Consider the following 25,410-nt stretch of genomic DNA (forward strand, 5'->3'; position numbering starts at 1 on the left):
ATGTTCTACTTAGAAAATGATAAAACTTCGGTTACCTTCAGTTTTTAAATGGTATTTAGATAATTTTAACTAAGAATGTCTATGTACTATCGTTATTATACTAACAAGTCTACATAACATTACTAACAAGTAAAATCTACTGCAAAGTCAAAAGTGGGTTTAATGGTAGTGCATCGCAATTATATAAACAATTTGGGACAATTCTTCGCTTTCGATTATCAATTACTTTTATCTAAAAAATATATCTTTCCACTTTACCTACCTTTTGTATAGTATATATATATTTATTTATTTATTTATCTGAATGGGTCTTGGTTCACAATTTCCTCTTAATTTTTGTATACTGTGCATTGTATAGAAAGTGTTACATACAGCATGTAGCCAATATATATACAAAAAGAAAAAGATAATACGGAAAATTGCGCGTAAATAAAAAAACAAATATAATGCATTCTACAAACGTAAATTCGAAATTGCTCTATCCAATTACTTTCATTTCATCCAAGCAGTTACATCATCATGGGCATCGTACAAGCGTTCCTATCATTTGAAAACATGGAATTTCTTATACATACGTAGATACATGTCCTTTTACATATGCATGAAATGGATGCAGCTACTCGTAACATAAAGATACCTTACACAAGCATATCTTCGCATGTATTACGCACGTGTTTCCTGTTAGCTTCTTTTCACGAAAATTCGGCACAAGCTCGCTTGATATACCTTTTTTTTTTTTTTTTTGATTTTTCACGGTGGTAACATGAATCATGTAGTTGCATATTGCCTGCTTACGTCTCTTTCAAAATATTACCGGGATTATTGGGTTTCGTAATAAATTGAATTTGTAACCAACGTTTCGTGTACATACATATAACCGCAGCTTTAATTCCGTAAATATATGTAGCAATCCGCGTATCAATAGCATCCGCTTATTCCAGAGGAGTTTAACTTTTTCAACTGAGTTTGTTTTTATGGAAATTCCGACGTTAATCTGTGGTTAGCGAATATATAAATAAAAGATACATATATGAACAGTAGTATGCGTTTGTACTAAGCTATACATTTTATACATATGCTCAACGTCCTTGGCTTAGCTTATTTGACTAATTATCAGTATCGTGTTTGAAACGAAGCTTGTTTCAGTAAAGTGTATCGAAATAGTAGAAGTTTTCGACCAGGCAATTTTTATCATTTTATATAACAGTAGCGATAACCTAAAGAATTTTAACTGATGTTATATAATTATATAATAATATCTGTTGCTTTTAGAATATAACATGAAAAATCTGTCTGGTTGATTATACATAATACTGTACAAAAATCTATCTATTTAATATAAATCACAGATAAAATTCCAAATGTTAAAATTCCCAATAAACAGAATAAAAAAGAAAAAATAATATTTAAGTACAAGGAACCTTTGTACCTAATATGTCGAATAAAAACCACTTATACAACACCATCGTTAGAGAAAGACTTCGCCGTTCAACTAACATCACATGCACATTTTTCTCATCATCGTCATCTTTCTTGATGGGCACTGAATTGAATTTTCGCAGATGCCCTTATCATGGAAAAGCAATCCTCCTTGAGAGTAGACAGAACAGACGGCATTGGCCGTAAATTTCATAAATGGAGCAGGAGAGACAAAGACGGAGAACGTAGACTGATATTGTACCCCTAGGAGACTACTATTCCGTCCAAGTTTATCACCCGGATGCACGGCAGGATGGTTAGATTTGCCAGCAAGTAGCCCCAATCGACCTAAACAACGAGATTATTCCGCTAATTGGTACGTGCATCTCACGCATCTAGAATAGCGTGACACGACGGTTGCGGTGAGATAGTCACGAGTCATCGACCATTCCAACTGCGGATTCATCGATTTTAATTGCTTATCAACGAATTATCATTTAATTGAAATCACAACGAATTGTTATATATCTAGGATCACGTACTAATCCTTAATTATTCTTCATTTTATCACGTTATCTATCGAAAGATTTAATAATCGTTTCTAACGATTACGCCGAGGATTTTTATGGGAAATTCGAAAGTGAAAAATTGCACAGAATGCATATAACATGAAAATATATATAAAATATTCAAAGTATAGTGCTTTGTACAATACATATTACGATACTTGATAGATAGAGTAATTTTCTACTTAACTTCCATTTCCTTCATTACATCGTAGGAAATATGAATTTGCATATTTCCAAGATCTATCAAAATATACGTACGTAAGTATGTATCCTTTAATTCAGAGAAAACGATTTCACTAGTACGTCTCGGATGTAATGCTTCTCTGTTCCTTTTTCTCTCTCAATCTTCTTTCATTCGATCTTCCCACCCCTCTCGTTCCTTTATTATAGCTTTACAATTTACTCAAAGAGTAAAGAGAAAAACGTGGATTGAACGAAACTCAAACGATGTCAATGCAAATAAGATACGTTCTCGTCTTTAAAAGGTGTAATGCAATATACCCAGAGGCAAGAGATGCAACGAATTAAAATGTAAATTCAATAAGCATTTATGAAAGCCTTTGACGAGAAGATAATATCGTAGAAGATGGCATGTTTTCCTATATTATAGAAAATTTCTTGTGGAATTTCATTCGTGACAGGCCTTAAGGATTACATTATAAAATTTTTTAATAAATTACCAGTGTGTACTTCTTTTATCGTATAAAGTAACAGGTTAAATGAAACACTATAATTAATTATTACGCAATTAATTTATAATTTTCTCCAATTTTCTAGCAAATACATACGATAATTATCCCTAGACTTCCGAACAAGTATGTATATTCGACCTATGTTTCGTAACAAACGTGCGAATGTTTTACAGTATTCGCAATCAATTTGGAAGTCAATTGATACACCGGGTATTCTAAAATACAAAGTTCCTGTTACAAGTAGACCCTATTTTACAGGCTACGAAAAACAAAATGAATGATGCAACGGCTGCTTTACCTGTTATTTCTGTGCACGAAAAATCTAACGAATATAAAACATCACCCTTTAGAGCTTTGTAAAGCTTTTAATGGAAAACGGATTAAAACTCTAGAGTGAATTGTTTCGATCGAGTGAAGTTAGTCACACTTTTAGCACGCAGGCCAGCGCAATTCATGACTTTCCTCTCCAAATGAGAAAACAGCGAAAGGAACGCTAACTTTCCATCTAGTCGATTTACAAATGAAAAAGTACGCTATTTCTGCAAGCGTTATAGTTCTGCACTTTTTGTTTATTTTTCTAATGAAAAATTGATCTCGTAAAATATCAACAATACGGTTCGTAAATTCACGAGTATAACAACAAATTAAACAAAAATTGTTACTACTCAATGAATATAGGACATTAACTGTAGAGAATTTTGGTAGAATTTAAAGAATACAAATTGATACGCTATGCCGTATCTGACGAAGGAATTAAAATAAAAGAACAACGAAACCTTCATGAAAGTCTAACTAATTTCGTTATAAACATAGTTTAAATAATACGGTATACACGTAGAGTATACATCTTATCCATAATAAAATTAAGAAACTAATACTATTTGATTTCAACTTTCGGACGTTATAAAATATATAGGTATACGCTATAAAATAATATTAGGTCGTCCGAAAAGTTTCTTTCGTTTTATAAGAAAATAGTGGATGCACAACATTTTCCGTTTTATATTATTTTATCGCATTACCTATGATCTATTTTGTTATATCAAAATAAAGATCACAATGTTCGGCAGATTAGGCTTCATGTTTGTATAAAGATGCATCGTCGTAAAAGACGTATCTGTAAAAGAAAGATATTTTTCGGACAACCTAATATAGGACTGTCGCATTCCAACAGGGGAAGGAAGAGAGGAGAATTTTAATATTTTTGAAATATCAGTAGCTCAATAAAATTGAAACTTGAAATCACACCAAATAAATAATAATTGTTCTTCATTTTCTTCAACATTAAGAAATTTTCTAATAATAACGAAACATAATTCGAACAAATATAACCCAGGAAACGCAATAAAGCGAATGTTACTCGTATTACTTACTGCCAGCAGGGTTTACAATAAGAATTTAATACACTTTGATCTGTTTCAAGGAACTAGATAATACGTTATGTCTCGTAGGCGGACACAAAACTTATTGCACGTAATTTGAAATGATCGTTTCTCTCGACCTCGATAAGGAATGAGCGTGTCATAAAGTCAAAAGTTTCAAGGGGCAACAGGGAAATTAATTTTTATTAACCCTAAAAAATCGCGGCTCATATATGACGAAAATTCTCGAGAGATTTCTGTAGGAAACTTTTCGTGAATGTTTCTTCAACTTCGTCTACTGTCAAGGAGAAAGCAAGTTGGACCTCTTTTTTTTGCGTGTCGAAGAGAAGTGCTAGGTAATTAGTGGAAGTTACATGGTAGCGAGAAGTTAGTAACAAGTAAGTTGGCAATTAGTCGACAAACAGAATTATTCGAAGTCGTTTAAGTCGGTTAAGACTTTGCAAGATCAATCTTACAAGCGAAAGTGATTCAATTTTAAGCATCTCTTCAATCAGTTTCAGTAATGTTTGAAACGCTCGAGTTTCATTTACTTTGCTAAACAATTAAATTTGTGATTTAAAGGATTGATTAATTATTAAAGTTATCATATGTCTGTTTCGAAGTTAATTCTAATTCTTTAAATAATTAAAAAATTGTTTAATAGTGATATTCATAGTATCATATAAATACAATATGGAATTATGCATTTTCAATCACGCCATATTTTATATGTAACTGATATCAAAATGAATTTAATTGTAATATAATAGTAGTAATATAATTCTCTACCACTATTTATAATATTACATATAAATTACTTTTTATCGATGTATTAAATATTTACGAGTCACAATTGAATCCAACAAAATTTATTTTTCAATCATAAGGTTTGAAGCATTTAATTAAATCCATTACATTTTGATCTATAAACTATTCATTTCCGAACAACATTTAACATAACGATAGCAAGTTCAGAACATTTTATCGTATTCTGCCTAAAATCTGGCGTTTACGTAAACGGAAGCAATACGAAAGCAACGACATAATCGATCGAAACTTGCATGCCAGACCGTTTCTTGTTGTCTATTCTGCTATTCGTTGTGCCAAATTAGAACTCGTTTGACCTCACTGAACTCATAAACAAATTATCTCTTTCGCTGTCTATGGTACTTTTTTCTCTCTAGAATAAATCTTCTCAATAAGAAAAAATCTAACTTTATTTATAGCTAGATAATGTAAATGTTCTGATACGTATGCAGTTACATCATCGATACAAACGTCAAGTTAAACAACCTTTTTGCAAATTTCATTATTCTATCATACCATCATTATTACATTTACTGAAATACGTGTTTTCAGAATGTTTTAACATTTGATAACTAGTAAAGTATATAGAAGAAGGGCATGAGAGTTTGAAAAGATAGTTAAGTTTTACGTGACATGTATACACACGTAGGTTCTGTCCAAAGGGAATAAATTTCGATGTTGCAATTTGAAGCTGACTGGTCTGATTGAAACGAAACCACTGTAAACCCACTCGTCGCGAAATGATCGTAAGCTTCATGAATCCTTGAAATTCTACGAAACGTAAGATAGCAAGGTTGAGTCACGAACCTCGTTGAAAGACAGAACGAGGTTAATCCACGTGCAGCTCCTCGGCTCACGAAGTAGCTCGCTCGACAAATTTGATTTTAGCGACTGAGTACACTTGATATGCGAAAATCACTTCCGCAATACGAATTATAAACGTTATACTACGCGTCTCGAGATAAGTTTAAGTCAATCGCCTTTGGCACAACTTATTCCTCTTCGGTTGAAATTTCTCTGAATATCTTCGAATTCGATGATTATGCGCGTTACCTACAGTAATACTTCAATCTATTCGATGAAAAGATAAAATTATTTTTTATTTTTCCATCTTATTTATTTCAGACGCATTTTATGAGAAAAATAATATACACCTTCTTAACTACTATGACAGTTACAGAGTATGAGATAAATCTTTGAAATGATTAAAAACTCGTTTAAACCTTTAAGAATTATCTGGTTTGAAATCTGGAAAAATAAAGAATCTATATATTCAATTTTATAATGAAAATTGCAAAATGTAGAACAACTTATTATTCTATACATATTTTTTAAACTCAATCTGCGATAGGGTAACTGTATGAACGGGAAAATACATTAAAATTGCTTTTAAATAGATGGTAATATTAAGTAGCATTTTACAAGATCCTCGAAATAATTGTAAAATAATGGAGCACCGATAATTGATTACAAGAAGGTTAACACAAATTGATCCGATGGGGCTTAATCAATCAAATTATACCTATTTGCTGTTTGTTTTACACGAGATAGAACCGTGGTGTAGAGGCTAAGTTTCGAATACGGATTTTCTCTGTGTTGCAATTAATGTCTAGCTCGGATTGCAGGTTGAATTCGACCGATACTCATTCCTCGGAACCGGCGTAACTTGACATCCAAGCCACGCGAGACGAGACGCATTTGATATCGACAACACCTTCCTGGTAGTTAATTTGATGTTGCTTAATGCTAGAAACGGAAATTAGATAAGGATCTTGCTTGAAACGTCCAAACAAATGTACTAGATATACGTTGAATTAATTGTTCGAAGCTGCTGTCTCTTATATCCCATTACGCTTTCAATAATCGAGGTGGTATAGAATAAAGGTAAGAAAATGTATTGTATGGGATAATATATCCGTAGTAATAAATCACATACAGGAAAGTGAATTTTAATTGCAATTAAAGAAACGCGAAAAAGAAAATTCATTTCTATTCGTGAAATCAATCAATTTTAGTTCATCTAAAAAATAAAGTTAGAATTTGAAAAAATTTAACGGGAAGTTTATATATATTGGTGCAAATGTATTATTACATACGATACGTTTGCGTTTTATGCAATCGTCACAAGTTTTCTTATATGTGTATCTGTTCAATTATTGAGAACATAATAGGTATAACAGACAGCAGCTTGGAGTAATTAATTCAACGTATATCTAACGCAGAATTTTCTCTTTGATGTAATTCTGCATCGTATTACTCACGGCGAATTAAACTACCTATCAAATATTTAATAACAAATATTTTATGTAGTAATATAATGTATTTCATACTTTTATACAGTACATTTCATGACGATAAAATGCAGATAATTGTCGAGACACTGAATATTAATATTGACAATTAACGAAATACAGAGTCCGCTCGAATAACATATAAAAGCGAACACGACGTGATTCCGTGTGAAAAAATAATCAAAAGATGTAGAATAACATTTTTCTCATTCTCGGAATAGTTTTCGAAAAAAATAAATTTGGGAATTTACTACATGCATTTACTACGGCGATTCTTAACTAAACACGTTCAAACTCTGTTTCCTTGAAGATGAAGTCTTAAACAGAGAAATTTTATTCTATTAGGTCATCCCATAAGTTCGTGCCGTTTTTCGAGCGGTTATGTATATGTTAAGATTGTTTACATACCTTTCAGTTTCGTGAAAAAATGTAATCCCCCTCTAGCCTGTTATCGATTAGCTAAGCTCAAGTGCATTGGTCCCTTATCGCCGTATGTTTATAAATCGACACATGAAATGTATACACAAAAGTCGGCACGAACTTATGGGATGACCTAATACATTTTCGATTTATTTTCACACGTATAATAACCTACTGTCGATTACTTAGTTCTGTCCAGTCCAAAATTAACCATGTTCAAGTATTCTTTATAAATATTCAAACTTAATTTTTTCAAGAACGAAGCCAGAATGAAAAGAAGATTATTTTATGTTCTTTTCCAATCTTTCCACAAGGAATCACGTTGTATCCGTTTTCACGTGTTGTTCGGATGAACCCTGTGCAAGTAACCGTACGTATCATTTGACAGAATTCCAACAATACAAAGTTAAATATTGTTTAATTAAAATCTAATTGCATATCTGAAAACAGTAATAACAGTCGACTTTATTACAGTAATGATACCAAAATGTAATTACAGTAAGGAACTATTTAATTTTAATTTAGATTAAAATACGTGATTATGTAGTTTTCTCGTCGATTACTAATTAAATTACAATTATTTTAATTTTTTTAGCATTATTCGATTAAAGCTATATAGATTTTCGTTTATTTCTACCTCTCATCTAGACCACTTTAGCTTCTTTTTCGCGAAATCTGACATAGAAGTGAACTTACACCGGATTTTTAGCTGATGAGAAAAGCGGATGGCCGGAAATTGTCGAACTCGGCACTTTGTTCGTATAAAGGAACGAAAAAGAAGCGATTGCGTGTACCAATCGTAAAATAACTCTTTCCAGTAACGACAGGTATACTATAAAAATCGATCTTGGTTTCCTGCGCTCGCTCTGAGGAATTCGAACTGGTAGAAAAGTACATCACCGCTAAATTGTCTACACAACATTTCAGCACGTTATAATGTCACAGAAATTATATCATATAAAGGTTCGTAAGAAAAAATACAATATATCATAATAATATAATAACATTAATAGGAAAATTCAATCATATTGTTTACATTTTCTTGACTACTTTAATTTTATTTTTGTTCTTAATTTTAATATTCGTTTATGTATCTGCATCATGTACACTATTTAGTTTATATCCATGATAAATTAACAATATTAGATATCATCAGTCGCATTAACATAAAGCGATGATCTGATTATTAGACACAAAATTATTCGTTCCATTGAGATAAACATTTTTCCGTAATTTTAAGATAGCAAGGTTGAAATCACACTAAATAAATAATAATTGTTCTTCATTTTCTTCAACGTTAAGAAATTTTCTAATAACAACGAAACATAATTCGAACAAATATGACCAAAGAAATGCAATAGGGCGAATGTTACTCGTGTTACTTATTGCCAGCAGGGATTACAATACGAATTTAATACACTTAGATCTGTTTCAAGGAACTAGATATTGAGCTTTGTCTCGTGGGCGGACGCAAAACGTATTGCACGTAATTTGAAATGATCGTTTCTCTCGACCTCGATAAGGAATGAGCGTGTCATAAAATCAAAAGTTTCAAGAGGCAACAGGGAAATTAGTTTTTATTAACCCTAAAAAATCGCAGCTCATATATGACGAAAATTCTCGAGAGATTTCTGTACGAAACTTTTCGTGAATGTTTCTTCAACTTTGTTCACTGTCAAGGAGAAAGCAAGTTGGACCTTTACAAATTATTGTACAAAATTATTCGTTCCATTGAGATAAACATTTTTCCGTGATTTTAAACATACAGATATCCTTGAATAAGTAACCGAATTTTATGAACGCGTTGACATATGAATAGAAAAAATAACGATGTTGTCATTCATATTGCAACGCATATGACACAACAATGTAGTAATTTCTATTGAAGCGGGAGACGAATATTGAAAATTATTTTCGAATATATTCTGTATGGTATGGCATACGAGGAGATTTTTGAAGTTTCAAAAATATGTCACTCTATTTAGAGCATATTTCTTTCCATTTTCCGAAAAATAATTTAACAAAAATCATACGCCAGAAAATCGACGACAAAGCAACGTGTTAATTTATTTTTCCCAATTAATTATTTTTTAATTAAATTAACTATGAATGTTTCATATATTTTTATATCGTACGCGTTCTCTGTTTAGTTTATAGTTTATTTTACATTGACTTATCTACTATTCCATTTAAATACAATTATTTGAAGTGAAATAAGTATAAACATTAAGAAACTATCAACGTCAATAGAAGACGCTCAAAAGTATACAGTTTTAAAAGATCTCAAATAAACAATTGTTCGAAGTATACCGATAAATAAATAAAAATCTTAAAGTTCTTGAAACAAAAGCAGAAACAAAATAACAAAAACACGCACGGGAGAATGTAACGACTAACTGTAACGAAAAAATTAAAATAAATACGATGAACCGTGCGTCTAATTTCAATTTCTACCCGGAGCGGCACTTTCTCGCTCATCTCCAGTTTAATTAAATTTGTTTAGAGGTAAGATAGCGTTGGTAGTAGTGTTGGCAATGGTTGAAGATGCTACAGTCGTTTTCGTTCACCGTGCACGAATACTTGGCAGCCTTGGCACTTCCTCTCTTACCAAGTCACACGGTTCAATTCCGTCGCAAGGAGGAAAGACGTCAAGATGGAACTTTTTCCCCGACCTTCGTACCGACGAAATTTTTTTGCCGAAGAAGAGAAAGATTCTCATTGGGGTGGAAATCCCGTAAGGGGTTGCAATTTCACGAGACCCCTGTTTTTAGGACCGTTCTCGCCTGAAGTAGTTACTCGCCAAAGTAGACGAAGGAAATTAGAAAATTAGAAATTAGAAAAAATCTGATAGAATAGTACAATCTAAAGAGAATAGATAGGTCGCGTGTGCCTTATTTATTTTTCCTGATACTCGAGATCATTAAGAAATTAACTAGGCAAAATTGCAGGAAAGAAATTATTCTAAAACTATTTTAGCTAAATCCTAAATCCAAGAGATTTTATAATTTAGAAACAGAAAGGTTGGTTGCTAAGTAGGAACATATTTTGGATAGATATTTATGCGATAGAAATATCGATATTTTTTAACAAATTTCATATGTGTAGCGTATTTCGATATCACAACTAATAAACAAATATTTTCATGTTTCTCTCGTACATCGCAATATACTCTCGATATACTCTCGCGTTTAAGAGCATGGAATCACTTTGTATCCCATAGAATCCACAGAATAAAACAATAAAGTGAACCAGCTTAGAATTCTGATATCTTAGAAAATTTTTCACTGTGAAAGATTCATTATATACTGTCTATTATTTACATCTACGATTGTTGAAATGTGTAATGAGAGTCAAGGTGTAATAATATGGTGCAATATAGTAATATAGATATCGATATAGTCTCAGACAGATATGATCGATGTTTCAAACGTTTAATGTTACCAGATTTTGTTATAAGCGTATAAAATCCAATTTGGGTGCAATTTGTAAATGGTTCATGAATCGAATTTCATTTAACCATTAGTTTGAAATTGTAGTATTTATATACTCGGAAGTTAGTAGCTTGGTAAGTGGTATGAATAAAATTGACTACATCGAGTATATTCGTAATTATCGTCACGATGTTCGTCTAATTGCTACATCAAAAAAGGAGCTGGTAGGCTACGTTCGGACTAGTATGCCATCGCGTGCGATGCCAACACGCAACTAAACCGTATATACCATACGTCAATAGGAGGTCTATCATGATAAGGAAGCAAGACGCGGAATGCAGCTACTCAATGTGGTTTTTCAAGTATTCAAAGTTAACATTACATAAAGTAAATGCTATTATTTCTTCTGTGTATAAAGCCTTTCAACACGGTAGATGTATATGAGTTTCGAAACATTGTTAACCACGCGGTGTGAACACATTTACGTGCATACAATGCCTCACAAAATTATTTGGCCGTTTACCATATAGGAAACTCTTATATGCTTGAAATTAATTGCATTTCGTCCGCAGATTCTAGATTATATATTCAAGAACATTTAGAAGATAGTTTCCAAGATTTCTGGTAAGAAACTTTTACAGGAATTAAAATTTTAGAATGTCTGTTAAATACTAAATCGCGGAGATTTAATGAATTAGAAACAGAAAAGCTACGGTAGTTTCTAAGTAGAAATACGTGACAGAAAACGAGGCAATATACATCGATTGACTTAGCTTATAATGTTTTTCTGTAATTTCATATGAAATATTCAGTAAAAAGAAGAAAACTAGAAACACGTTATATCATACACGTAATGTTATTGTATTTTCTGATATTACTGTATATGTTACTATATGATATTTAAATATCGTAATGATAAATTATTGCGTTCCAACATAGAATTTACTAATTCTATAAATCTACGCTTCTAATGCATAAAAAAGAGACGTGAGAAGGTCAATTCCAGAGAACATTTATTCCATTCTAAGCAACAATGTCAATTGCACTGTACATATAAGAGGAAACAGGAGACGTTGATACTTTTTATTGATCGTGTCGATCTACTGAAATAGATGTGATATTTTCTCATCTGGTAAAATTCCAGAGCAGCAGGTCAATCGGTATAACCTTGCAAGAATCAGCGTTATGCTCAGTATGTTGGCATAACGCAAACACGGCTGTAGGATTCGGGGATAGCAAGGATTCAGGATGGAAAGGAGAGTGGGGAAAGATTTTCGATGCTTCGCTTTGCATACTAAGCTTCGTAATATCCTTTGTATTATGCTCGACTCTCCAAGCTTCCCCTATACTCGGTCACCCTCGTGAACAGCAACAGCAAATCTACATATGGATCCGCGGTGTGTTGCAATCCTGCGTTGGGTTATCGCAATTTGCATCTCACGTGGTAATGAGTTGGTAGGGATTTAACATTATGGAAAGACCTAGGATGGAAAAAGAGTTATGGCGAACCTCTTGTTGTTTCGTGTACACGTCGTCGTCTCATTTTATTTTTAAATTACTTCCCGGCTCTCTATGAAAGGGAGAACTGTATGGTAACGTACCATTACAAGGAACATGGTATACATAAAACAATATGATCGGATTTATGTCATTATCTTTTAACATGCTGTAAGAAGAAGATCGTAGTTTTCATAGCATTAAATTGATGCCATATTTTTATAGGTATCATTCCAATCTTATTAATTATTGGAATTAACTATCAGTGTATTTGGTAATTTGTTTCAACACGATACGAGAGCCTATATTGTGGATTATAAAAATTTGTGATTGGTGACATAGATTTTATAATTATAAACATTATATCAGTAACTAAAATTCAAAATCGTATCGATGATTTGTTGGATAGAAAACATGTGTCCATTAAATATATATTAAAATATAGTTTAGGAAGGAGATATGAAAATATATTATCTCTTAAATAATTTTACTGACCTGACGATCAACAATTTCAAATTGAATAAATTTTGTAACATCTAATGCAACGTCAAAATTCGACGATACAGTTTTCATGTGATAGATAGAAGACTACGAGAATGCGTTAGAGAAGCAGGAACCAACTTGTCTGCTCTGCTTCATTCTATTCAACGGTCGCGACCGCGGTGGTAACTCTGCCATGAAATTAGACCGGCTGTTTCCAATTTTCACTATTTCGACTAGTGTAGTAAATAATTGCCCGTCATTTTGCACCATTTGGAGTAAGTGGCTGCCCGTGAAATGGATGTGAAGTGAAATCTGCCAAATCGACCTCTCCTCCATCTCCTCGAGCCTATCTTTCTTTTTGAATGATATTCACCCTCGAGAATTCATCTCTGGCGAATGCACGATAGTAATAGTATCGTTCATCGTATCAATCGTGTCTTCAAGAAGGGTCAAAACCGGTCCGTGTGAAAGTACTTCAACGTTTTAAATATTAATAGAACGAAGACTGTCCTTTTACTCGACCTTTAAAAATTTCACGAAGCGTCATAAATTTATCATTTATTTTTAAAAGATTTCTATAGAAATACCTCTGAGAGTGACAGGTTATTTTCTTTCCTCGTTTAAGTAATTTCTATATCTCTTCCTTTTGTATCTGTTTCTTTACTCGCATTAAAGCAATTTCTTTTAGTCGCCAAAGAAAGTCAAAATTAAAAATGTTAACGCTGTCATTTCATAAATTCTAATTAAAGGCTCTTCGTATATAAGAACAATTTACACGTACATATATATATATATATATATATATAATATAAAATATAAATATATATAAGGTAGCACATATTAGAGAACAGATTACACATGCTACTCCTGTGCAAAGCATTTAACGAGGTTTACTTCAAGTCCTCACATTTTCTTCGTTCTCCCTTGAGATAAGTTTCTCTCCATCCACTCCATTAATTCCAGTCGGAAAAAGTGAACGAGTAGAGGGCTGCGCGACGTAGGAACATTCCGTATGAAGTAAAACGAGTGTAATTCACTTACGACGCTATGGTACACTTGGATATAGCATTGCATTAACATAAGCTTCAAACTATTTGGCGGAATTAGCTTTAGATGCGAATTAAATAAACGTATTTAATGGTGATAATAATAAAAAATCCTTCTTATTATATTTATTGAATTGCTTTCTGATATAATTCCAGTCTACATGTAATAACAACCTATTGATTGAGAAAATATACATTGACTGTGATATGTGTTTGTCGTAGTTAAACATATCTTTTAACGAAAATATTCTTGCAAGAATTATCACAATCTTGTGTGGATCTGAAAATTGGGGAAGATTACGCCTTACAAATTGGTCGTAATTTTTGCGTCAATGAAACAAACTTATAGTAGGACCAAATATAGCAAGTTCAATTATCTACACATTTTCTAAAACTAGTTTTAAAGCTGTTTCTACTTGAATGTCACTTGGAATCCAACGAAAGGATATAATTTATCCCATGCAATACCTTAATCACGTGGCTAGTCCTTGACATTTTACAGACTCTCACTGAAATTAGGTTCGTGCCTGTTCATTGTTTGCCCCTTGGGTTTAGAAAAATTATCACCGCTAATTCTTCTAGATTTATAAAGAGTCTGTGTTTAAAGAAGAAACAGTATTCTTCGATAAAATCCCAAGACTACACCATCTGAAGAAGGAAGATCTAAGAACGAAGTTTTTTTAAAGTTGTCTTCTATACAAGAAAAATTGGTACTGGAGCATGATCTGGCGGTAAAAATTCCCTATACTGTAAAATAATATTTGAAAAAAGGCCAACCTAAAGTAAGTAAATCGTTGAAATGGAAAAAGGACCAATAGCCAAACTTAAATAATTAAAGTAGCGTTGCATTTAGCATTTTATTGAATAAAAGAAAACTTATCGACGAAGGTAAATTTATCTGTTCTAAACTGGATATGTACACAAACTACTATATTAATCAGAAGCATAATAAAAAATTAATTAATCCAAGTGGATCGATGTTTGCGCCGGTTTTATTTTTCGTATTGACAACACGATCGATCGTTCCATTTATTTAAGTATAGTGATAGAATCTAATATGAGGCAAGAAATAACAATCCTTAATGAACATCCTTACAATATCCTGCTTGCGCGGCTGTGGTGTAGATTTGGAAATAGACCATGTAAGATATCTATCACCTCTACTAGGTGCTCTGCATAGTAAATAGAATATATGTATGCTTGAGAGCTGACTGGAGAAGCATAAGCCCAGTAGGCCGCCATCTTAATAGAATCAGGATGATGCTCAGACTGTCTAAGCAGCTATGTCTCGCACTCCCTTAGCTGTCGTCGTCTTCGAATATTCGGAGAATCCTTCTTACTTTCCGTAATGAATCGTTCCCTCGTTGCACAAAGCATTCTAACTGCGTTTTCGTGATTACTTGACCCGCTTCTCTCTTCGATAATGACCTCGCATTTCTTCCTTTTACTTTTAATATAACGCACTTACAGGAGATTTTTTGTATTGTTTTATTCCCGCCAATTTCTAAGTTAAACGTAAGTTACTGGTTAAGCATGGTTAATTGGTTAATTAATAAACATATAATAATAATAAAAATGGTTAATTAACGTTGAATGTCGCATTGATCGATATAGGCACATTTATAATAATTGAAAATTGTTTTTGAATAACAGCTATTTTTGTCATGTAGTTTATTCAAGAACTGTCTCGTTATGTGCTTAAGATGCAACACATCATCGTGCATAAACTAAATGAAATTCATGATTTCGAATGACACATCCTCCGCTGATATTTTTTATATATTTAACGATAAAATAATTTCAGTGAAATAAATAAAATAAATTTATCATTAGGAGATGCGCCGTCACGTGAAAATTATTTTGATTAAATATTGTGCATATATGTGGTATTGAAAAAAGACCGTATATGTGCGGTCGCAGATTCATTTTATAAAACGTTTTATACGAATCAACGTAACATCCATAAAAAATTGCATGAGTAAAACCATGTCCTCTCGGTTCAAAATATAAAAAATTAGACTTCAGACAAAATTTCGTTTGTGACCGTACAGCGATTAATGTAAAATCCTTATTAACACAATGAAGCTATTTACGGTTCTATGATTTTTATGAGGTTCCTTATACGAAATGTATAGCTTAATAATAAATCAATCATTCCTTTGCTAGAAAATATATTAGAAAATGATAAGCAAATATAACAATTGCTCGGTAGACAAATTATAGAAAATTAAATATGTTTCTATCCTGTGTAATGAATATGTAAAATTCAACTAATTTTTACCTGATGATTAAATTTGTTATATCGGTAAAATATAAACGACTAGAGAAAAGAAGCTATGTACTTAGTAAAACTTAAGAGTATAAAAAATATTTTTTCAATAAGTTGATTAAAATAATCGTATCAAGCAAGCGACTATTGCGTTGCCTTGAATATGGATCACACTTTTCTATTATTCAACTTATCGTCCCATTTCCTTTCGTTCTTACATTTTTCATTTCATTCTCTGATTCTTCCGCTGTTTGTACGGAACATAAGCGATCGTCACCGCGGTTCACCCTTTCATTTACCTTCTTTCGATATTTTAATATTCGTGACGAGAGATCAATTCCCACCCACCTAGCCTCACCGTTTCCACAGACCTACCACTTTTGTGAAATATTCATGATGCTTTCGCGCATTTCGCAGAAACTCGAGAAAGAAAACACGGTCGTTCGTATAAATTGGAAAACTGATAAAGAACGTAGAAACGAGGCGATCAAAAACAGAAAATACTATTAAGTAGTATTTGCTTTGTAGCTTATGAAAATCATGTTTTTGATATGTAATCGCTCTTTTAGAGAGCTGGAAGCCATCAGCCAACAAGCAACGATTGCACGAAATGTTTCCAATGGAAGAGAATTCTATGGTATTTTCTAAGAAATGTAATAATGAGAAATGAATTTTTTAATGGAAAATGCCCTTTAGCAAGTGCAGAACTAGTTGAATTCGGTAACTTATAAACCAATTAATTTTGATACCAGTGTATATAGTACACTTTGTTCAAAAAATTCGTAGAATGACATCAACAAACTGTGAGCCAATGTTAGTACCAAGTTCTCGCACTGATAAATTATTTTTTAACATTAAACTTCTTAAACGACCGATACTAAGTTCTTCAGTGATTATCCGGACAGTGATTCGCTGATTTGATAACACAAGTTCATGAACACGTTCAAAGCTCTCATTTGCGACGTGAAAGGTCGACCTCCGCGACTATCATCTTCCGTGTTTTCTCTTCCTTCTTCTTACTCGCCATCCATTTGTAAATGGTTGTTGGCTTCATAGCATTCTCTCCATACGCTTCTTTTAGCGTATCACTTCAATTTCGTGGTACTTTTTAGAAAGATCAAGAAGGCATTTTCAAGTCGTGAGACGGCCGAAAAAAACATAGACACGCTAAATACTAAAAAGTAGTTGCCATAAGCGAACATAAGGCTTACTTGAAAGAACTTTTTGAATAGGGAAGTACATGGAATAAAATATAGCGCAACAAGGAGTGTAATATATAACGTTATTTCAATTTTTATCAAATAAACGATTATTGCAGCTTATTGTAACTTCTGTACGTTATTCTGCTGTAACTATGGAACTGTATACGTTTATTACTTTATCAAATATTCTTCTGAACTATTATATCATAATATCAATTTCCTAACTCCCTTTTTAAAATAAGTATTTTCGTTTCCTTGAAGATCTCTTTATATATTTTAGTAAAACTGAGAATCTCCTCCTCCATTGAGAAATGGTTTTAATTTTCTAACTCTAATATACGTATATTATCAAATTTCGATAGAATTTCAAGCTAACTACAACCGATTAATAATACGAACTACCCAATCTTAATTAATCTTGCTAGAAAGAATTTGTTAGAATCAAATCTCTTCGGCAATAATCAAATATCCTGATAAATTCCACAAATTCCATAACATCTCCAATTACATAATAACGTCCACTTACAGAATATCGTAATAATCGAAAGTTATTTTTCGCCGTAGGGAGAATGAGATACGATAATCGCCGGAATGCTGGCCGTTAATTAACGAGAAATTAACAGCGCCGGAAGGCAGTAGCTAGAAAAGCGAACTTAACGTCACGCCCCGACGATATATTAATTCAGCAACGGGCAAAGATTCTCTTGAACTACGGTAAGACTGCAGGTACCTACTCTCGAAGCTCTTTCGGATGTTAAACACGCCGGATACCATTCCTCGGTTCTTCCAGGGTCGCCACAGTCCCACCAGCGTTCATAACTCATACCGCACGACCCGGTTAGCCTAAGAGCTAGGAAAGCGCATGCATCATATTGTTACATTATAGAAACGGGTCGCGTTTCTACCGCACGTACGATAGAATCTAAATCCAGAACTTAGCACTGTCACACTCCGGCAATTTCATTTTTATAATCGTATCCGCCTTATCGCCGCAACAATGTCCCTCTGGCTTCGGCCACGTTTCCTAAAATTTATGTACACGATAGTAGATTTTGAGATAACCGCGGGCTATAATCAATATCACGGTATCGTTACTAGGAGTTTATTCGCTTCAACTTTAAACTGTATCAATCCGTGAGGCAAAAGTAAATGAAATATAGAGGGCAAATTACAAGAAGCGAAGAGCAAAGTATAAAATTGAATTTTAAATGATACAACGTGACTAAAATTCTTCTTCTTTGCTTATTCGTGTAATACAGAGCGAGCTTGTTTCTTGATTGAATTAAATTCATCAACCTGAGCATTTTGAAATCAGAGATTAAACATTAATAACGACAAATCAATCACGAGTTAATTCTATTCCAACTATGATTGTGTTTTAAATATTGACGACCAGGTTTGTATATAAGTTTCTACTTTCAGAGTAATAAATTGTACTGTTAACGTGACTTCTTATATGTATCGTATATATTTAAAAAATTGATAAAAAGTACGATAAACGTACACGAAGTACGATGATTTTATTCCTCGTGTAATGTGGCATCACTTAAATTTGTTATTCATTTTTAACGCGTTCGCACTTAATTTACATTAAATACAGGAAATATCAACCTACTATTTTTCTTCTAAAATAAATCGATCGTATATATATATATATTTCAATAGAAAATTTCAGAGGGTGTTCGGTAGAAGAAATACTATAGGATAATAAGCTAGAGAAACAAGCGAATACATATCTAACTTCAATTGAATTTTTTAAAAATGAATTCTCCTTGGGAAATATGGGAAAGACAATCGCAACGAAGTAGACGGGGAAAATGCGTTTAAACGGAGCGAAATGTCCTCCTCAGCAAATGGTCCATTAAAACGACAAGTGGGGAGGTATATTGGGATTGAGTGATATTAAGAGAACGAAAAGAAGAGTGAGTATGGAATGGAGAGAAAATTTGTATTAGGAGGCAGAGACTGAGACTCTCCCAGGAGAAAGCGAAAAGTAAAGAGAAAAGGGGCAGAGTAGATTTATTATGCTATGGGACAGAGCACCTATAAGTAAACGGGAATATTATAAAAGAATATTATAATCGAACACGAAAACGTTGAAATAATTCCAACTTCTATCGAAATTTACATAATGTGAAATATTTTCATCGAACAAGATTAGCGTTCAAGTAATTTCGATTTGTACTGAAATTTATATAACGAAAAATAGATAAGATCGAAACCGTAAGTAACCAATTACAAATTAAAAATACAACACGTTAAATAGATACCTGTACTATTAATTTCGTCTACAGTATTCAAAGCTACAGAGAACACGTTGCAGCCATTTGGCTACAAAACCCATTCTCAGATAAAAGAAAATACAAATAAAGAAGGGAAAATAAAAAATGAAAATTTAAAAATTGTCTTTCTATTTTGTGTCACATAAATTAGTAATTTCAATATGCTTCATTATTATACGATTGAAAGAAACACATACCAAAGGGTTAATTAAAGTAATAGTAATTGTTGTTCTTATACTACGTATAAATCTCTCCAGTAAATATACATTTGTTTATGCCGTGTTGTAAAAAGCCACAAGGTAATTGGTGCGTTTTGAGATCTGGCTATGGGGTGAATGTTACGGTCTATAGCAAAGAAAAACCGATTCATTTGAAATCGCTATTCTGGAGGACATCAAAGGGATTGAGAGCGTACGTTGCGTGTAATGTGAACAGAATCGCAGCTAGGCATTTTGAACACCCAGTGTACAAGGGTAAAGGTCTTTCATACAGGGGACAAGCGAAGCGCAAAACTACTTTTTTCATCATCTTTCATCTGCGTTTATGGAGCGGCACGATCATACAATTTATACGATGGTAGGAATTGTGTTATACCCTGTTTCTCAGTTAATAGTTTATTAAACGTACTTTTTTATTATAAATTTAAGCTTTTACAGGCACACGCACAATCGCTTTTTATCTACATTTAATATACAGCGGCTACAAAAGGTATTTATACACCAATGTATTTGTTATATATATACACACTGTATTTTAGTAAATTTTACTAAATTTTACAAAAGCGAACAAAGAAGGAGCATTTGCTTGGTTGGTATAAATGCACCATTATAACGTGTAACGATGTTGCAAATTACAAGAAATAATATTTAATCAAGGAGCTGGTAGAAAAATTATGAAACAGGGGCTTAGCTTTCTAGCAGATTAAAAATTATACCTTGTATTACTTTATATTAAACATTTTCAATCTCCAAAGTGAAACTGCACTTTTACCATAATATCTACATAGACGAAGGTAAATAAGAGTTGAATGATAATAAAAAAAGTATTAGCCAAAGAAATATAATAAAAACCTAATTAAAATTTTCACAATTAAGCTTTCCACGTAAATGCGATAAAGCAATTTAACACTGAAAATAAGGATTTAATGTTTACTACGTTCCGCAGTGCGACGTTTGAATGAGCATTCAGGAAAAAGATCAAAATTCGCTGGCTACGTTCGCACGTTCACAAACCATGTACGCGCGTTCGCAGGCTAGGTGCACAGCCAATGTTCTCACGGTGCGGCATTTAAATGAGGATTCGGGACAAGGATCAAAAAATATATATAATCTGCAGTTTTCCTGAAACCTGATACGTTTGTTTTAATATTTTCCCTACTTCCTGGCTCGGTTTAAATATCATTTTCTCTTTTTGTCTAACCATACACGGTGATGTTTAACCAAATAGTGCCAATGCCGGGAACGATCTCTCCATTTTTTCGTAAATATCATGCAGAAACCATTTATCCTGCCTTCCATTTCGTCAGTTTTTGTGCATTTAGCGATGAACGGAGTTTTTGTGTAACTTTACACATTTTTGTGGAATAAAAGAGAAATTCGCTCTTCAATCGAGTCGCGATTACGACTAGATTTTACTGAAAAAACAAAGAACATCCATTGTAACAGTTTATAGTAGAAAAAAATTATACAGCAATGTAACACAATACCTTTTTGACATAGAACAATCAGAATTACAGGATTATCCTTTTTTAATAACTTTACGTAAATTCTTCTATTAACAAAGATTGAGAAATTGAATAATCAGATAGTATAAGAATTTACATAAAGTTAGATGAACAAAAGAAATAACAATGAATGTATCATTTTGAATTAAATTTTGAAACCGGTCATTTAACAGGGCCTGGCAAGCTTATTGTTAAACTGCTCTTTAAAGAAAGAAAGAGATTTTTACATCGAAAATTTAAATTATACATATCTTCGCTCAACTTCTTCATATTTAATTCTCCGTATGTAATAAACACTATTTAACAAGAATTAATAAACAAGAATATATAATGAACGAGTGTGCTAAGTCTCAAGTGAATCAGATTTCGATGTACAAACTATCTTTACTAATCCTCTTTTGAAGGGAATTATCATTTACATTTATATTACATATTTACAGACTGATGATTTAATCGAAGATTTAAAAAGTTGACATCAAACAACAATTATTTCCATCTTCGTCTACCGCATGTCGCGCTGTGATATCGTCGCTGTTAACATTGCGTAGAAAGTTTCCGAATTATAGGAACTCTGGAAAAGAGTTTTCCGAGAAAGAAAGGATGTTACATCAGAAAGTGACGCATGGCAGCTTGACGAATCTAGCCTTCTGCGACACGAGTTCACACACCACTTGGTGGATATTGAATTTTGTTAGAGGAGGATTTCTTCCACAAAGCTAACGCAAGGTGAACCGTGAATCGAGTAACAAGCTAGGCGTCACACGGTTACCGCTTTGACGCTACGCAGAAGCTGCGCCAATACACGCGAACCAGCATAAAGGCGCGAACGCAATCAATGTTGCTGTTTCTCCCTTCCTACCCTTCCTGTTATTCGCCAGCGTCGGGTCCCTTACCGCCATTTTCGAAATCAAAAGTTCCCGACATTGCGTTAAAGCCTGCGACCTTTCAATAGAACGTACAATAGAATATTCTCGGGCTTCGTTGTACGCTCGTTGACAACGCTTTTGTGCTTCGACGTATGTATTAGATTAGCGATCTACGTCGTTATACGCAATGGCAATTGAAAGCACCGCTGCAATAAAGAAATAACTCTACTGTGCGGCGATTTGAGTAAAACCAATTAAAACTCAAGCAGCTTTTCAAACGTGCAATAAATTCACGCTTTGTTGCAAACTGTTCGATATCCGCTTCCTTGTTGCTGCAGATTGTTCAATTTCTCTTGAAAAGGTAGAATAGCGAAATTATTTACAGCTGTTCATCGCTTGTAACCGAATTTATGAAGATCGGACTAAGACGTCTGGAAATACGTAACTGAGATTTGGCAATATTTTTTTTCATAAGTAATTGCAGAACGAGAAATGTTGAAACGAGAAATAAGAAAAAAGCGTAAATTATCGCTGGAAAAATGACAAACAAATACTAGTCGTAAGACGAAACTCTGGTAGGAAAATGCGTCTTCGTGAGCGAATCGAAGCGTTGCGTAAACAGGTCAATATCCTCAACGAGATACGAGGCGAATTAGGTCTCATTGAAAGCTTCGAACGGAGGAGGAATCGAAGCCATACGGCCACGTTATCGCCGGAGTTGTAACGTTACTCAAACAATTGCAATAATCTATAAGGCATTCTCTGCTAGTAAATGTCAAACGACTCATTCGCAATATCCGCATCATCGTTCAGGTTGCAGTATGATTTATTAAAAATCAACCTTTAGAAATTCTATGAATATCTCAAGAAATCAATCTGCGATAGAACAGTTTCCTGATTACGAGCATCATTTATTCTTATTTTGGACTCAACCATATCCAATAACTATAGCAAGCGACCGATTTCTAGGTGTAAGCGCATTCCTTATATGCTAAAAATGATACTATACGATTATGGATATATATTTAAGCGATGATTATGCTTCTTATTCTTTGTAAAAAATTTGAAAGTGCGAAATTGTACAGAATATACATAAAAATCCACAATCGATAATTTTATGAAATATTTTATACTACCGTGTTTATACTTGTCAAATGGTTATACATACGAGTATGAAACTATTTAACGAGAAAGTCGATTGTGTTCCAGCTATGGCGTATACTGCACAAAACGTGTTACGTACCTGAAACATATAAATATGTCGATGTTATTAACTAAAAGTAGTATAATATTAATATAATAATAGTGTAGTTGAGTGTTGATAACGTATTTTTAAAAGAACCGTTGTAACGATATTAATTAGTGACGAATAGTGATTGTGTAAACATAAATTGATGGAGTATAAAACGATATTGTAACAATCATACCGTTACCAAGCCTACTAGCACTATACCATTTTCCTACAATAGTATCTGATAAAGTGCTTAAAAAATGATTTATTATATTAACAAATATTAATAAGATGTATGATACAATATCTTGTATATACAGATGTGTCGGAGTCCATATATTAATTTTTCTAATAATTGTCTTTTTCTCATGACCATAATTCTTTATTACCAAGCAACAAATTTGCTTTACTGCATACCGAGTTAGGAATGTGAGCGATGCACTAGATTGAGTTATATGTGTATGTACCTACGGTTGGCCATAGCAGAATACCAACAAAGTGCACAAAATTCTGTTAGGGGGAACAAAAACAATTAAAAATTACGTAACATTTCCCTGTGATATATATTGAAAACTCAGTAATATCTTTCTCGAATAATATCTGGAAGAATAAATAATACTTCACCAGGATAATACAATAATTAGATAATAAATAATATTTCTTTTGGAAGTACCGGAAAACCGTATAAGTGTTAAAGTACTTTAATAAAATAAGTACGTGAGATAAGTAAATCGTATTAACGTTACACAAAATAATACCAGTCGAATAATTACATTCTGAAGATGCACACTATACATACGTAGTTCATAAAAAAAAAAAAAACGATGTTGGAGAAACCAAACACTTTCTCGGAGAGGTCACGGCTTTCGTCTGGAAATTACAACAGTTGCACTCTGCCAGATGACGAAAGCATCAAAATTAATTGAACGAAATTATTAATTGTAGCGATCAAAAGATTATATAAGATTGATCTTCTCAATAAGAGGTATTATCAAATTCGAAGATATTATTTCATTTATTATAGATATATGCATTCTACGTATTTTAACATCTTCAAAAAATCTCATAAATGTACAAAAATCGCCAGTCTAATTATATGCATCTAAAAGTAAATTAATTTCAAGAACATGTACGCGTCAAAATTCTAAATGTTAGACATCTAACGCGGAATCCAAAGAACACTGTTCGAACCGAACCACATTGCAGAATACGAGAACGTATGCATAGTAACATTTCAGAACAATGCGTACAAATATTTGAAGAAAAATTATAAAATTCGCGAAGTATCATTTTTCTAGAAGAAAATATAATAATGCCAGTGAAATCCGTCGTGGTTCGTACATTGGAATATACCTGTGCTTACTTGGGAATTCAGAAAAGATTTCCTCTAAATCTGTTCATACTGTTGAAATTTATTGTTTGTGTAAACGGAGAAAAGTTACACAAAGAGTAATTTTAGCAGAGAATATCAGTTTTATCGCCTTTGAAATATTTTAGATGACAACAAATTTGCAATTTAGGACAGTGAACTTTATACCTATACATTGACGTAAAACCGTGAAGTATCCTAAGTTATATGTATTATATAAATAATTAATAGTTTATCACTGTCTCAATTATCATTGATCTGTTCCATCGAAAAGAAATAATGTCAAAACGGTATCGAAATATCCGGCTTAACACAACTGATAATTACATAGAATTATTTATCTCTTCGATCTTCATTCTGTCAAGAATGTTACATTAAATTACATTAGAAATTAACAAGACAAAATATCAAGCTTAAGTTATTGAGAAGAACAATCTTCAAATTGATTCCAT

At 32.8% G+C, this 25,410-nt stretch overlaps 1 protein-coding gene and 1 long non-coding RNA gene across 2 annotated transcripts in view; both read right to left on the reverse strand.

The window, feature by feature from the left end:
• Nucleotides 1–25,410, reverse strand: part of LOC126919856 (leishmanolysin-like peptidase) — a 207,395-nt gene that overhangs the window by 116,102 nt on the left and 65,883 nt on the right. The window lies entirely within an intron of this gene.
• LOC126919907 (uncharacterized) lies at nt 20,368–21,922 on the reverse strand. The gene is made up of 2 exons (XR_007711816.1): nt 21,475–21,922; nt 20,368–21,402 (listed from the first exon to the last, which is right to left on the reverse strand). It is a non-coding gene; the product is annotated as an uncharacterized LOC126919907 (long non-coding RNA).

Source organism: Bombus affinis, chromosome 8, assembly GCF_024516045.1.
Source record: "Bombus affinis isolate iyBomAffi1 chromosome 8, iyBomAffi1.2, whole genome shotgun sequence".
In the NCBI taxonomy this organism is placed as follows: domain Eukaryota; kingdom Metazoa; phylum Arthropoda; class Insecta; order Hymenoptera; family Apidae; genus Bombus; species Bombus affinis.